Raw genomic sequence first — 15,504 nt, 5'->3', positions numbered from 1 at the left:
TGTTTCAAGATGGCGCACCAAACCACCGATTGAAATGGATGGCATTTGGTATAGAACAACTCTTTTCGGTTGTGTGGATCGAGTGACAAGCAAACAAATCTGAACGGTCAGGCAGTGGGGTTGAGATCGAGTCCGACGTTCCTGATAACTGGGAACACAGTAAGGGGGTAAATGAATCAGTAGATGCTGGGCTCTGCTCTGTGCCAAGCCCTGCCGGCTACCGTGGCAGAGTCCCAGGGGCATCAAGCAAGCCAGTCACCCTAGGCTTGCTTGAAGGATGGATGTTTCTGCGTAGCCCCTCCAGCAAGAAGAACAGAGAAGCAAAGGCCTCGTGTTGGGGACTCTGGGGGCAAGAGCTTGACTAAGCAGAGAATCAGCATCGGGCAACAGAATGGAGGATAATAAAGCTTCATAGGGAACAGAGGGCCATATTCCAAAAGTCGGGAAAGCAAGAAGTCCAGCTGTGACCCCGGGATTTGTGCAGGAGAGTCTCTGGAGACAGGAGTCCTAGGGACGTTTCTGCTGTGGTCTTAGTGTTCGTATTCCCTTAAAAATCAGAGGTTGCAATCCTAACTCCCAAGGTCATGGTTTCAGTAGATGGGGACTTTGGGAGGTGCTTAGGTCATGAGCCCCATGCCTGGGATTAGTGCCCTGATGAGGGAGACTCCACAGAGCCTCTGGGCCCTTCTGCCACGTGCAGACACTAGGAGACGCGCCGTCTGGAAGAGCTCACGTCACCCTGCTGGACCCTGATCTCCGACTTCCAGCCACGGGACTGTGGAAAGCATACTTCTGCTGTGTGTCAGCCGTGAACAGAGGGAGGATGGAGGGCGCGCGAGATTTTGGAGCTGGGAAAACCACTGAGAAGGTCGATGTAACACCCAGGAGGGAGGGAGAGAGAGGCAGTGAGCACAGTGGCGAAGTCTTGTGTATGAGAAGTCACATCAGCCAGGGTTTGAAGCCTGCCTTACTCTTCTCTAGAAGAAATCTGCCACCTTCCTGAGCCTCCAGCTCCCTCATATATGAAATAGACCCATGTCTAATGAGGCAAGAGCAAGTTCATGTTGGTGAAGACATTTGCCTGGCAGGTGCCTAGGCGTGCCCTAGGGGCAGGTCTCAGAGACCCAGGCCCGCAGGGTCCTTCCCAGAAGAGTCCCTGCTGAGGAACCCCTTGGTCCTTGTCATCGCCCAACTGGAGACTCAGAAAAAGCTCTCTGTGGGGCGTGAGGGGCGCTTTAGAATGCCAGAGCCCGGAAACGTCTCCCTCTCCCCTGTGACATTAAAAATACGAGCAATGTTAGATTTCTGATACAAAGATGACTGATATGTTGGAAATAAATGGTATTTTAGATTTTTTAAATTGGCAACTCCTGGATCAGTTCATGGTCATGAACCAGACCAGGTTTTTCTGGCTCCTCTTAAATACGGACTTAGTCTTAGGGGGCAGCACCGAGGCCTGGCTTGCTTGGCCATCTTTTACACAGGGCTGTGCTTTCCGGAGGGCGCTAAACCCACATCACTCTGGGAGAGGAATTTCATGGGGGCCATGGGCCAGTGCTCGCAGAGCCTCGCGAACCCCCAGCCCCAGGCTGCCCGGCCGCACTAGCACCAGGTCACCTGTTTAATTAGGAACTTTCTAGATTCTGCTGAAAAACCTATCAGAACCCATCAGGCCAGTAGAAGCTGTCTTTCCACTGGTGGCTAGAAACAGTCATGTCCTCAGCACAAGGAGGAAGGCTTCAGTTTCTTACCCAGCACGGAACCCGGGGTCTCCACAGGGTCGGCCTCCTGGGGAGAGCAGACGTTACCTTTTCCGGAAACTACCTGGGACACACCTAGTTTCTAGATCTTCTTTTGATGTGAGAGGAACCAGCCTCCTGTGAGTCACTGTGTGCATGAAGAGGCCATGGCTAGAAGCACAGGGAAAGGCTCAACCAGGTTTGTGGTTTCCTTCTTCTTTACGATAAAGAGAAGCCACAGCATGAGGACGGAGAACAAGTGAAAAAGCCAGATGGACCTGGGACAGGAGACTCAGGGGTTCATGGCTTCCCTGTGCGCGGAGCCCGGGGAGCCCCGGGCATCTCTCTCAGTGTGAGTTTGGGCCCAGTAATTCCACGTCCCTGAATCTGTTCCCCAGACCTGTCATAGGAGGTGTCTGAAGACTTTCTCTCGTGCCCCTGTATCATTGCCGTGGCCTCATCTGCACAAACACAACTCTTCCTACTTCTCTGCGTAAATCGCCTGCTGCGTGGCCGCCGGGTGCTAAGTAGATAAGTTGGTCCCCCCATTAATCTGCGTTTATCAGAGCTGCCGTCCTAAATCGCGACTGGCGATGTCTAAACTAACTGTCCCATTTATTAGGAGAGGATATAATTCAGATAAATTAACCATTAATGCCTGATGACAGGAAGGAATCATTACAGAATTATCAGTGTGGGGCAGAACTGGGCTCCCAGGGGTGAGGTCCTGGCCAGGTCCATCCAGATGCCCAAATGTGAGCTGCGTTTCTGGAGTCGTGAGTGGTCTGCCTGGCTGCTGTGTCCTCCTGGAATGGGCAGAGCTTCCTACCCTCTTTACTGTAATGTTGGCACGGCCTTCACGGCCCCTGACATATGCCTTACTTGTTTCTTGATCTATTGTCTGACGCTGGCTCTCCTGTACTGGCTTTGTCTGCTCAGGCCTTAGCAAATACCCCAGAACAAGTGGTTTAAATAACAGAAATTAATGTTCTCACAGTTCTGGATGCTGGACCGTCCAAGATGAAGTTCAAGTAAGACTCGCTTTCTGACCAGAACTTGGAGATGACCACCTCTGGCCGTGTCCTCGCATGGCCAAGAGAAAGACAGAAATCTCTGGTTTTGCTTCCTCATTTATAAGGACACATGCTCTCTCGAGTCAGGACTCTGCCCTTAGGATCACGGTTAATCTTAATCACCTCCTTAAAGACCCATCTCCAATATAGTCACTGTCCGGATTTGGGTTCAGACATATAAACTTGGGGGAATGCACTTCAGCCCACAGCAACCCTTCTAAGACACAAACCCCTTGGCAGTAGGAATTTTTCCATGTCACCCACTGTCGCATTCCCACTGCGTGGAATATGGTCTGGTATAGTACGGGCGCCTCTTAACTGTATGTTGAAAGAATAGCAAGTAAATTTGGGCTGGAAGGCGAGCCTACGCCCTAGTAAAAGTGATGCTGGATGGCGATGTGAAGGCATTTGAAGGCTTTTTGTCCTGTGACCTGTGCTTCAGGGTTTGGGTGCCTGTGAGGCCGGCGCGCGGCCGCCCACCTGCCCAGCCGGCACAAGCTTTGCGGGCTCCCCGGAGGGAGTGGTGGCACGCTCCCAGAAGAGCGCCCTCTACCGCGGCACGTCGGGCTTCGTCCTTCTGTTCGCTCCCGTGTACTTGAGCCTGTTACGGCAGCCCTCCGGGTCAGTCTCTTCATTCTCCGCGTAAGACACAGGGAGGCAGGGGAGGTCTGGGGGAGGAACCCCGTGTTGTAGGTAATCCGGGGGACGCGCGGAGCCCCGGTTCAAACTCAGTCATTCACAAATGGCCCCGGGGACTGGCAGGGCTTGCAGAACCTGCCCCGGGCTGGCAGCTGGGCAGCTGGGCTGTGTGTGGATTTCTCGCCCCACCGAGCCCCCTCTCTGACCCAGGTCCCTTTTTGGCTCACTTCACCTGGAGAGGAGAATGCGTACAAGCCCCAAGGCGCTCAGGCCAGCGTGGGTCGGCCTCACCTCCAAGCCCACTCTCCCCTTGGCCTGTCCGGGGCTCCCTCCAGGGAGGGAAGGATGCCCCCCTCTGGCAGTGGCTGGAAGGATTCTCTGCCAGACGGAACCGAAGGGAGCTTGCAGCCGAGCTCCTGCCGCCTGTCGCCTCGTCCCACCGCGCGGGATCTGCAGGACCTGCCCGTGCATCGGTTCGGCCATTGGCCCGGCCGAGCTGTGTCTTTACCCTGCTGAGCTCTGCGGGGACATTTCCCCCTTTGAGGGCGCCAGGAGTCCTTGCTTCATTATTCGGGAAATCTGTAAGTTGCTGCTCAGCCTACTTAGCCACATTTACATATTTAAATCACAATTAATTGGAAAGTTACAGTAAGGTGTGAAGTGGGAATCATTTCTTTCAAACGCGCATCTATTCTCCGTTGAGGCACCCCAGTTGTCTGCTTCTTTCCAGGAAGTCTTCGGACCCCTAGCTGCGCAGGCGCGGGCCAGGCCGTGGAGCCGCATCGCTGCACCCCCACACCCCACTTTGCAGAGGCGAGGGGCGCTGGCCTGGCAGCAAGGACGTGTGGGTGAGGGAGCCCCAGGGCAGGTGGGGACAGAGCTTTCCCCGGCCAGGCACCTGATCCCCAGGGGTCTTTCCTGGGCGCCTGTGGAATGGCAGCGGATGTCCCTGCTTCATTCCTCAGAAGCCTGGGCCCTGAGCTCCATTCTCCAGGGTTCCCATCACCACGATGGGGTGACATGTTACAAGTCACGGTACCCAGCACCCCCAGGGCAGGGGCCCCCAGATGCCCTGTGTCCACTGGAGCTCCAAGCACAAGAACAGACGGGCAGTAAGAGCAATAACGCTGGCCACCTGGTGACGGCCTCATCCCCTGTGCTGATGGAGAGCTTGGAGCCCCATCTCCTGTCCCTTCCAGTGACCTCCCCCACAGCTGCCAGAACTGAGGCCTACCGCGGTCATCTCACCCATAAAGTCAGGGAGCAGGGATTTGAATGCTGGCAGCCTGGCTCCAAAATCCAGGGAACTGACTGGCTTGCTTGTGGCTTTCCACGGAAACTGCCGTCTTGTCTCTCTGCTGACCAAGTGGGGGCCTCCGGCCAGGGAGATCCAGCGGGAGTCCGTGCGCCCTGCCCCTCACGGCCGGTGCTGGCAGAGATGGGCGGAGGGCGCCATGTGTTCGTAGGGATGTGCCTGCAGGTGCGGTCGGGGGAAAATCACACAATGGCCGCCGCTGCCACGGGACCTGCGGCGGGTTATGGGCCTGGAGCAGCCAGGGGACCTGGGGCCTCCTCCAGCACGGGGGAGGCCTGAAGAGAGGCAAGGGGGCTTGTCCTCAGGCATCAGGGTGCCTGTGTCCACAGTCAGCCCAGGAAGGCCGCTGCTCTGCGAACCCCCAGCCAGGGGCCCGAGCGGCTGACGGTCAGCACGCTTTGGCCTTCACACACCAGACACTCCGTGAACGGCCTCACCCATGACAGGTGGTTCAGGAACACCCTGCGAGGCCTGGGGGTTCTGACCCAGAGCAGAGGAAGAAGACGTGGTGGGCCAGGGTCGGGGTGCCATCTTGAGGGGGATGATGTCTTGGCCGGAAGGCTGCACCCATCTTTCCACTGGGACCTCGCTGGTCTGAGCCCCCGAGCCCCCCACGGGCAGCGGCTCCCCGGGGACAGAGGGGCAGGTGCACAGACCTTTCCTGTAGCGGAGGGAGGACAGCGCATTCCCGCGGCCTCTGCCTGCCTCCGGCGGTGAGGCGGATACTAAGGTAAGCAGTAATCGGAGTAAGAGCCCCCCGGGAATTTCCCGCTATGGGAGCACGGGGATTCATTCCCCTTCCCACAAGCAGGCTTGGTAAGTGGCGGGCGTTTGTTTCTCTAGATTCTCGGAGTGGCCTTTGGCGAGTTTGCTCCCGTCTGAGGCAGCCATGCCTCATTGCATAGCCGGGGGTCCACTGGCACTTCTAGATGTTTAACGCCTGCACAATTAACCAGTCGTGTTACGTAATGTGTTCTTTAATGCTCCATTTATTTTGTAATTGAACATTTGTGCTTTCTGTTAGGGCGCATTGATTTTCACTTTTAAAAATTCCATTTGGAAGTGCAAGCCACTCTCAGATTTGCAGCAGGGGCGGGGGCTGGCGGCAGATCAGGACGCCTCACGGGGACCCCAGCCGCCCTCCGCCGCTCCCTCCACCGCTGGGCGCTGCGTCCGCACTCATTCTCACGTGACCCTAATGCTCCCCGCTTTTTGAAGGTGGGGAGGGAGGTGCGGGTCGCCCGAGGAAGGACGGACCACCGCTCTGAAGGGGAGCGTGGACCCCGATTCAAACCAGGCCTCCGAATCCAGAGCCCAGCTCCAAGCCAGGGCAGGACGCCGCCTCCCACGCCAGGCTCATATCTAGAGGCTTCCTCTCCCTGGCTGTGCGCCCCGCCCCGTCGGCCCGCATCCCGGCAGGGCAGGATTCTGGCTGGAGGGACTTCTGTTCCTCTTAGCAACCCCTTGTCTTAAGCAAGCTCTGCTCTCTCTCCGATCTGTGGGCTCGGGGCTTCCTGCATTCAGGACCTCCGACAGACTGCGTTGGCTCATTCTCTGATGAGTCTGTCCTGAGGCCGAGTGAAAGGCAGAAATCAATAGTGAACTCGGGCTTCCTGTGCCCACAGGGCCCAGAAGCTGCCTTCCCAGCCCAGTATCTTCCAGGCACAGCCACCTGTGGGGAGAGGGGAAAGATACACGAACTAATGAAATCTCCCGCAGTTTCGACCTGCCCGTGTGCGTCCTCGCTAGTGTCTGGACCTGTTAGTTTCTGCATTCGAGCACAGACCCCTTCCTGCAAGGACCGACGGGTCTGGGTTGCTGTGTACGTGCACTTCTGTCTCCAGAGGGGGTCAATGCGCGCATGTTTGTAGCCCTGTGGGGTGGTGTCTGGGTGTGAGCCTGGGATCTATGGTGACCTCTGTGTGTGTGTGTGTGTGTGTGTGTGTGTGTGTGTGCATGTGTGTACTGTGTTGACCCATGTATTTGTTGAGTGTAGCTGGGTGACGATTCCAAGGGTGTGTGTGAACCATATGTGTGCTGTGCTGTGTATAACTTCACATGCAGGTGTGTGTGTGTGTATGTGTGTGTGTGTGTGTGTGTGAGCGCGCGCGAGCACCTACTGCCTCAGGGAAATGATTTACTATGTGAGCTGCAGGCTGAGGCTTAGGCTAATCTCACACCTGCATTAGCCACACGTCTGGGGGCGGCCTGCCTGCCCTCGAGACCCTCCGGAACAGACCTTACCCGGAGCCATGTCCACACCATGGAGCCCCGCCGCTCTGCCCAGTGCTGATTTTTGGGGGTAAACACTGAACTCAAAGATGTCTAGTTTTTCTACTGATTGTGACCTCTGGTTAAATGAAATGAATTGAGGTAATGGGGTTGTTCCCTCAGAAATCCTGACTTTGATATTCTCCATGTGGCTAGCACTTTCCGTCCTGGGGCCACTGGCATCTTCTTTCATGGTCTGTGCCTCGGGCCGTTGGCAGAGACCAAAACCAGGAGCTGGAGTTCCTGCTGTTGTTTCGGGAATCCAAAAGGCCTGTTGGGCCTCGGCCCCTGTTACCCGATTTCCATGAAATTCCTTTTCTGCTTTTACTAGCATACCTACTGAGTTTGGACTGGATCATTCCGCAGGTACCAGAACACTCGGTCCTCCCTATCTTCTGCAGCCCGTAGGACTAGAGGGGCTCATAGGATTAGGGGACTCGGAGGAAGTGCCCACCGCCCACCATTTCACCCTCTGACCTCTTTCCTCCAGCTGGACCTGCAAATATTTCGGTCTTCGGGAGTCTCTATCATATCCACGTCATGGTGAGCAGCACTGAGGGCAGAGGGACAGGAGCCTGGGGCGTTTACGTCCGGATCGGGTCTAACTGTTACGTCGAGACCCTCTTGTTTAGTCATTTCTTTCATATGACTCGTTTCTCCCAAAATCCAGTACAGCGCATGGCGTGGGGACACACACACACACACACACAGTAAATGCAATACCAGACCCAAGACTGACAGCCGACGAAATCAACGTCTCGGGAGGTGTTCCGTCACCCAGAGTGCAGGTGGATTGGGAAGAGGGCTAGCCGCGTCCCCAGCTTGGCCACTCCTGGAAGAGAGCAGGCCCACCTGCCCGGAGGCACACAAAGACATCACGTGCTGCCCTCGCTGGACGCCCCGACGTACAGGAAACACGCGGTTAGGGATCTCTGCCGACCCTGTCTTCCTCCATCTAGAATTCGTTTGTGGACCGTGTTCCTTTTCCTAGGGCTGCCGCAATGAAGTGCCGCGAACTAGTGATACAGACGGGCAGGAAACAACAGGATTTAATCTCTCACGATTCTGAAGACCCAACGTCTGTAAATAAAGCAAGGCCATGTTCTCTCCAAGGCTCTAGGAAACGACCTCTCCTTGCCTTGTCTTAGCTTCTGCTGACTGCTGGGAATCGTGCCATCTCTCGGTCCCTCGGCTGGCAGAGTCACCGCTCCAAGCTCTGCCCCTGACTTCAGGTGGCCTTGTCCCTGGCTCTGTCTTTGAGTTCCCATCTCTCTCTTCTGAGAAGGACACCAGTCATATTGGATGTAGGGCCCACACTGTTTTAGTATGACCTCATCACACCTTGATTATATCTGTAACTATCCTATTTCCAGCGCTCACAGGTTTCTGGTGCGTGTGTTTTGGGGACACCTTATTCGACCCCGTGCATGGGCAAAAAAGAAGGTTTAAAAATGAGACGTTGTGGTCGACTCTCTGAAGGCGGAGCGGGATTCTCTTGAAGACCCAAGAGACCCCTCATGACTGTGAGATTTGCCACTGATTTTACAGGCCCCCTCTTGCTTTCTGGCTGGAATGCTGCAGCATCTAAGGCTGGCCCCGGGAACAGACGGCTGAGTCTTCTCTTGCCAGACAGGCGGTAAGTGGTACAGTTAGAGCACCAAGGGGCCCACACCTGTGAGTTTGCTCTCCTGGGACGTTCAGCTAAGGAGGTCCTCAAGATGGCTGAAGTTGGCCAGGTGAGAGCCAGGGAGTCTGACAGAAAGTTCCAGAGGTCAGAAAAGCTCATGGTGACATGACTTCCAAGGGCTAATCAAGTGTTCTTGCGTCCATTCTGAGCTTGCTGACTTTTCTCCCGAGGCGGACTTCTCCAGGGCAGCGCTCAGGCCCACAGTTTAGACATAGGCTTTGTTGCACTGTTGCAAGGGGTTGCCTAGTGTTCGCTGAAGAACTGCCAGGGATTTTAAACTCCACCTTCTTGCCTGTATGGCACTAAATTTTCTTGTTCCTCTTGATTATATCTGACAGGGACAGTAATTCATTCCAGATGTCCAAATCAGAACAGGTGACCATACTTCCAAGGAAATCCAGTATTATGTTAAAGATTTTCCCTTCACTTATCCAAACCTTGCACAGTTTTTGGAAATGATGTTTAATAATGAATAAGCACGATACGTCCCTTTGAAGTTAAAAGGTTAAATTGTATGAAAAGAAACACCAAAAATAAAAAACAGGCGTATTCCAGGAAACGTGTTTATCAAACATTTTAAGGGCAGTCCCGAGACTAAGTAAGAAACACAGTTTACATCACGACCCTGCACTCACCTTGACGTCCTTGAAACCAAAATTGAGGAAGACGACTCTATGAAGTGCAGGTTGATTCTGACCTATTCTGTCCCAACTTGTTGTTGCTATTGTTTTCCGTTCTGCTCGCGACCTTTTACATGGATTTCACAGCCCACTGATAGTTCATATACTTGAAAAGCATTTGTGCTAGAGTTATCAAAGCATCCACCATTTTGGCAAGTTTCTCCTTCTCTCAGATATTCCTTAGGGTTCAAAATTGAGAACAGGGAGGTATAGAAGGAAGGCAGTTTCTGAATGCTATTTTAAAATTAAATTTATAATTGAACTGACCTTGAAATATGATTGTCCGCCGCTGGTGTTTCTAAGGCAAGCTGAAACTTGTTCAAAGGCACTCTCAGACAGGCTGTGCCCAAAGGAAGTTCAGCAGCTTGATGCCTTGCTGAGCCCGCCAGCGTGGCTCTCTGGGAGGGTCAGAGTTCTCACCAGCACTGGGGCTGACCATGGGGGCCCAGGCAGGGGAGTCTTTTGGGTATGACATGATACCACGGTTTGGTAAATATGGGCAAGCATCGCAGAGGACAGTGTGTGCATGAAATCTCGGGTTCGACTCAGACCCCTTCCATCCATCCATCCATCCATCCATCCATCCATCCATTCATCACAACAGCATGATTTTTTCATTAAGAAAAATGTCAAATATACTCACAAATGGAAAAAAAAAAGTATGATGAACCCCCTAATACCCATCAGCCAGATTAAATAGGTATCAGGAATTTGTGTGTGTGTGTGTGTGCGTGTGCCAGCATTTAAAAGCACATTTCAGATACGATCTCATTTTACTTCTGTGTGCCTCATTGTGAAACTCTAAAGAATACAGATATTTTGTCCCATGAACACAAAGCCGTTAACTCGTAACAAGGAGAAGCAAACATTTGGAGTCATCAACAAATACGCCCCCCCCCCCACTCCAGTGTCCTCGGTTATCTCTGGTCTCGTGCAAGTTGGTTTGTAGAAATGCAGGTCACAAGGCCTACTCTTTACATGTGGTCATTAAGTCTCCTCAGGTCTTTTTAAATTTGCATCACCCTCCCCTTTCATTCTATTTTGTGACTTGGATTTGTTGAAGAAGTCAGCTCAGCTGGTCCTTTAGAATGAATTTGTCTGTTGTTTCCTCCTTCTGACATTGAACACCTAATACCAGCCCCATGTTTCCTATAAACTGGAAGCTAATTCCAAAGGCTTGATTAGATTTAAGTTTTCTTCTTCTTCTCTTTTTTCTTTTAGCAAAGATCCCTCCAGTACTGCCTGTTGTATTATATCACAAGGCCCATATTGTCTGGCTGTTCATTTTTAATTCTAAATTGATCAAGGGGTTCAGATGGCAGCAGGATACCCCCTTTGCAGAGTTCCCCAACAACATTCCCCCCAAAGTTTCATATACCAATGATCGCTTCCTGAGTCAGCTATTTTCTTGGGGTTCACAAACTGGCAATTATTCCTTTTATATTCCTTTCCATTTTATCAGCTGGAATTTTTCTAGAAAGACTTTACCTCATCAACTAGGTTTATTTGATTTCTCCCAAAATAGTGTTCGTGTAAAAGCATTATGCACTATGTAATTCCAGTGGTTTGAATTTTCCTGCTCAGTGAGCAGATAGGCGTACTGACATACAGTTGACCCTTGAACATCATGAGGTTTAAGGGTACTGACCCACACACAGCTGAAAATCTAAAGATAACTTCTGACTCCCTCAAACATAACTGCTAATAGCCTGTTCTTGGCCGAAAGCCTTATTAATAACAAATAGTCAATGAGCACATATTTTTTGTTACATATATTATAGACTGCAATAAAGTAAGCTAGAGAAAATAAAATATTCTTAAGAAAAAACATGTTTACAGTACTGTACTAGGCTGATTGAAAATAATATGCACGGAAGTGAAACCACACAGCATAAGCCTGTGTTGTTCACCGGTCGGCTGTACTTATTATACAGGTACTCATGATGTAAACCTGCGATGATTCATCCCAACAGGCAGGCCATCTATATGTCTGGTTGTTTCTTTAGGGAGGAAGATGACTGACTGACATAAGCAAACAAACTTGCTTCCTTTCCCATGAGGCTGGCATACCAGAGGCCTTGCATACTTGTATGGCTTTCTCCAGACAGGTCCGGGAAAGTGTGACGTGTCTAAACCCAGTCTTGGTAGCTGTCCATGGCTACTCGCCCCCCCCCCCCAGAATTCCCACTAAAGGATTTGACATCTCTGGTAGAGAAAATCTACCATGTTGGGTTGGGAGAGTCGTGGGGAGGAGAGAAGTCGTGGGAAGACCTGGATGGGGAAGGAACAGCCGCAGATGTGAAGATTCTCACCTGAGCTCTTCAGATTCTAGAAGTCTTGAATCCAATTAATGGACAGGTCTTTTCTGTTGCCATTTTCCATTCATCTAACTATATGAGGGATTCTTTTCATCCTAGTCAACATGCACACAAAACCATGACTTAGATGGTATGTCCATCTTCCCATAACTTCGTTATAAAACAGCATCTGAAAGTTGACCATTGAGACTAGGAAAGTGAGGTGTTGCCCGTAAAAGGGAAAATGTCTCGACTATCAATTAATCCTGACTTTTCGTATCATATTAATATGGACTTAGGTTGAGCTAAGGCAGGAACAAGTCCAACAGTTTATAGTAGAACATTCTATGCCTTTCTGCTCCAAAAATGTGGTAACGTGCTCATCCACACCCTCAACGTCTGAGTCCAACCAGGTCTTTTTCTAACCCAGAGACAGAAACAAATGATCTGGCTGGCCCCATGAGTATTCAAATGGTTAAACTGGAATAAAGGGTACAGGTTACAGATTCAACTCTGCTCTCAACTTGCTGTGGGCTGTTATGTGGGAAATGGTCTGAGCGGGCAATCAATAACTCATGTATTTACCAGTCAATCGTTTGACGAATCCAACAAGCTGTTTGCAACATCATAGGTGGCTTGACTGAAGGCAACCTCCTTTTCCCAGACTCTTCTGTGGATGGGCACATACATAGCCTAAGGATGATCTGTGAGCACATCTCCCGATATTTTTCTTTTGGCTTCGGCAGACTCCAGACATTTGATCAAGTACCTAGGCCAAGGCAGATCTCCTGGTACACAAAATGGTTGTGGAGAAGCCTGTTGTGCCTGGTTATTACAGATCACACGTAACAGTGTGTAAAACTTCCCGCTGTTTAGAGATTCGTGTACTAAGCAGGTTAATTAAACCTTAATTTGAATCTCCCAGCTTATATGGGTCTGGCCTTAACATTATCCCACCTAATTCTCTGTCGATGTATGCATTAGTGAAGGAGGGAGAGGTAAGGTAAGGCATTTTAGATGCCTGAGTCATTAAGTTGGCTTAATCTAATTCGTCGGTTGTGAAACAGTTGAAGGGGTTTGATCGACACGCCACCTCGGGAAAGCCAATGTCTCTTAAAACATTATTTTTCTTTGCAAAACACCAGCTTTAATGTTTTTGGTATGATAACAATTCGTGGTAAAATTAAATTAGCCAGCGATACCTAGAAATCCCGTGCAGATACGCTCATCTCCGACACCCATAGCTCTGGCTGTGACTGCAGGCCCCCCAACTTCTGGAGACAATGGCCAACTTCAGTGTGGCTGTGGGGCATTAAACTAAGTTTATGACTCAAAACATCTGGCTATTTGTAAACTCCAGAATGCTTGGCAACATACAACCACGGCCTTCATCCCCGAGCACCATCATTGCCTCTGACCCAACCCCCCGAACACCCTGCCCCATCCCCAACCGCTCTCCTGGTGCTGGACCCAGACGTTAACGCTTACCCTCCTTTTTACCTTTACAATTGCAAATATAAATCAATCTGTTGTCACTGATGAGTCCTCTGGGAAATTCTCTGTGACGGCTCAGGACGTTAAAAGATGTTTGCGAGAATTTTCAAAACCCAAGCACACATTTGTCCTGCGTCTATTGCCAGCCGTCAGGTCACTAGTACTGCTTTCATGATAGGGAAAAGCGAGTGTGATCTCTCTGGTCCTGGGTCCCTATTTCATAATAGGTCAAGTCCATCCTGTATTTAGAAAGCGCGAATTTCCCACCATCGCCTGCGACTCTTGGCACACTGTACAAAAGCATAAGCAAACGAAGCAAGGCATCTACTTCTGCCCCAACTAGCGGGAAGAAATCAAATAAAGGTAAGAACATCCTATAAGTCTTGTAACGCAGAAGTGTTTGGTGTTGAACTTGAGAAAAGGTGCAGTTTACCAGTGGAAGTCCATTCTCAACTCGCAACAGCAGGCTGTGTGAGAAAACGGTCTAAAAACAGACAATCAATAAATGTATCGCACACACAGTATGCTGTTAAATGGCCCAGTCTTCAGAGGTCTTTGAAGAAGGGGGGAATTGTAGGAATAACTAACCAAAAGTAACCAGTGGAAAATCTTACCTACAGGAACAAGGGTCTCAGAAGGCAGTTACAAAACATTTGCTGCCTGGCTGACATCCCACTGAGATGGGCATAAGGGAATCTCTCGTTCAGAAGATGTACCCCTTCCAGCCAATGGTCCTGCTCCGAGTAAGTACTTCGGATAGAACCAGTCTCGGGACCACAGTCCAGAATCTCAGATTCTAGGTGTGGACAGGGAGGGAGGTGGAGGCATCCGGCACGATGCTTTCCGGCTCCCGTGGGAACTCAGGGCCCCTGTTGGGCAGGACTGATAGGTTGGCCTTACCTTGGAGGACAGTCCTAGAGCTCACAGGGTTCCGCCACATTTGAGGAGTGACTCCAGAGCACTCCGGGGTGCCACGGAGAGTGTCAAAGCCGTTCCGCCAACAAGAAAACAGAGCCTTAGAAGTCAGGGTGCCCAGTTGCCGCCTGCCGGATACAGACTTTCTGGGCTGGTATCTCAGCTAAGAGCAGGCACTCTGAAGTCAGGCTCCCTGAGCTTGAACCCGGACAGCCACGTACTAGCTCTATGGCCTTTACGAAGTCCCCTTAATCTCTCCGTGTCTCTGTGCCCTCTTGGGTCAATCAGGGATGACCATAGGAGTAACTGAAGTGGCGTATGGGAAACTCAGAGCAAGGGCCCACGTGGGAAGGATAAGGTAAGCGCGGGCTCTCACCTTGTGGGTTAGCTGCAGCCAGAGCTGGTAGGACACTAATAGGTGTCCCCACCATGTGCCACAAGCCGGGGCGGGGGTATGCCTTCGGTCCCATTCACAGGGTCATGCGGCTAGAGGCTCTGGAACCACTTTTGTGGAGGCCTTGGGTGCCTGGCAGACGGTCGGGGAAGAGCTTGGGGCAGCCAGACATTCACTGGGGGAGACGCTGGTAAGATTTCAGAGACGCCTTGGGGACCTGGGAGTCTGTTCATCTTGCCGGGCCGTAAATCTGGTTTCCTCCTCCGGCCTGGCACATGCTGGCCTGGTTTTCGTTAGGCACCAGCCGCCGTGGGCCCGTCCCCTTCCGAGTCCCGCCATCTGGCGCCTCCCCTCTCACCGTCTGTGTGTCTGTCTGTGTCTCGGGGGTTCTGTGGACCTTGAGACTCACAGTGCAGGGGTCCCTCGCTTCCATGCGGGTCCCCGGGCAAGACGGCGCCACCTCCGTGGGCAGAAGCCACTGGCAGGGCAGCCAGGCGCCCTCTTTCCCTTACGGGTATTGTGCAAGGCGGGGAAGTGAGCTGCTCGGCCTCTCTGGGTACCTGGGAGGGTGAGGGAGAGCTGTCGTGTTTCCTCTCGTCGGCTTCCTTCTGCTCCGTGGGCTGCTCCCATAACACAGTCCATGCTTCTTTTTCTTTTCCAACAGCTTGCAAACTGGCCCGTCTCCCACCTTGAGTGCCGACAGTGCCTGTTCGGAGGGCTGGCGGGGGCGTGGCTGGGAAGCGAGTACTTGGGAGGAGGCGGAGACTCATGTCCCCCCATCAGCCGGGGCTCCTCGAGCTCAGTGCTAGCAGCCACCGGTGCCGGGTAGGACTCGGTTGTGTGGACGTTCTGCACGCTTGGGATGTTCAGCAACGCCCATGGCCGCTGCCCACGAGGTGCCCGGGAGGCCCTCCAAGTCGCACCACCCAGGCCTGGTGCCCACTCTGCTGCCCTTGCAAACCCCTCCCCGAGCAGCAGGGGCTTGGGCTGGCTCCCGGAG

This window comes from Mustela putorius, unplaced genomic scaffold (genome assembly GCF_011764305.1).
Source record: "Mustela putorius furo isolate JIRA1106 unplaced genomic scaffold, ASM1176430v1.1 tig00003909_pilon_pilon_pilon, whole genome shotgun sequence".
Lineage (NCBI taxonomy): Eukaryota > Metazoa > Chordata > Mammalia > Carnivora > Mustelidae > Mustela > Mustela putorius.
Note: the sequence above shows the minus strand (reverse complement) of the source record.